Genomic DNA, 1,268 nt, shown 5'->3' on the forward strand with positions numbered 1-1,268 from the left:
ATACAATATAAAACCCAGCAAACAGACATGAATACACTCCATACAGTTATGCAGTTTTAAAAAGCATAAGTGTGTCATGTGCATAAAATACACAACAGGGCTGGAGAGATGGCCCAGAGGTTGGGGCATTGGTTGCTCTTCCAGAGGACCTAGGTTCAATTCCCAGCACCCACACGGAAGCTCACAACTGTCTGTAACCCCAGGTCCAGGGGATCTAGCAACCTCACACAGACACACATGCGGGCAAAACACCAATGCACATAAAATAAAAGTAAGCAAAAACCTAAAAATTTGCACAGTTTTAGCAGAAATGTGGATCCAAGCACCACAGGCCTGCACTTGCCTCTCTATCTCCCAGCAAATCCTGGAAGCCACCAAACTGCTCTTCTTCTCCTTAGTTTTGCTATTTTAAGATTGTTATGCTAATAGGATCACACAGGATGTAAACTTTCGAAAGGTTTTCTTAACATAAATTAAGAGCACTTAAAAGTTCATCCAGGTTGTTGTATAGATAAGTTTGTTCCTTTTTATTGCTAAATATTATTTCATGATATACATGCACCACAGTCTGTTCTAATGCTTCAGATATGAATTATTTCTGTGCTGGGCACTTGTTGTAGCTTGCCTTTCTGTTGGGGGAGGAAAGGGTTCATTTGCCCTGTGCTTCCAGGTTATAATCCATCAGTGGGGGAAGTCAGGGCTTCTCCCACTTCCCCTCATTTCTCTTGTTCAGAAAGCTTTCTTATACAGTATACAGCGCAGGCCCACTGCCTAGGCATGGTACCGCCCACGGTGGGCTGAGCCCTTCCACATCAACTAGCAGTTGAGAAAATGCCTCACCAGCGTGCCCACAGGCTAGTCTGACTGGGCAATGCCAACAACTGAGGCTCCCTCAGATAGCTCTCAGCTGTGTCAAGGTGAAGCCAAACTAGGAGAGGAATTGAGAACAAAGCTATGAACACTCATACGTGGGTTTTTGCTCAGAATCAGATTTTTTTTTAAATCTCTCTTTTATAAGGACCCAGAAGTAAAATTACTCGAGAACATCTTTTAAATAATTTATTTATTTTTATTTTGTGTGCATCAGTGTTTTGCCTGTATGTGTATCTGTGTGAGGGTCAGATCTTGGAGTTACAGACAGTTGTGTGCCGCCATGTGGGTGCCGGGAATTGAACCTGTGGCCCTCTGGAAGAGCAGTCAGTGTTCTTAATTAACCACTGAGCCATCTCTCCAGTCCCCGCTAGAGAACATTTTTAAATATATATATA

This window comes from Alexandromys fortis, unplaced genomic scaffold (genome assembly GCF_014885135.2).
Source record: "Alexandromys fortis isolate MF-2015 unplaced genomic scaffold, M_Fortis_MF-2015_v1.1 scaffold_35, whole genome shotgun sequence".
Lineage (NCBI taxonomy): Eukaryota > Metazoa > Chordata > Mammalia > Rodentia > Cricetidae > Alexandromys > Alexandromys fortis.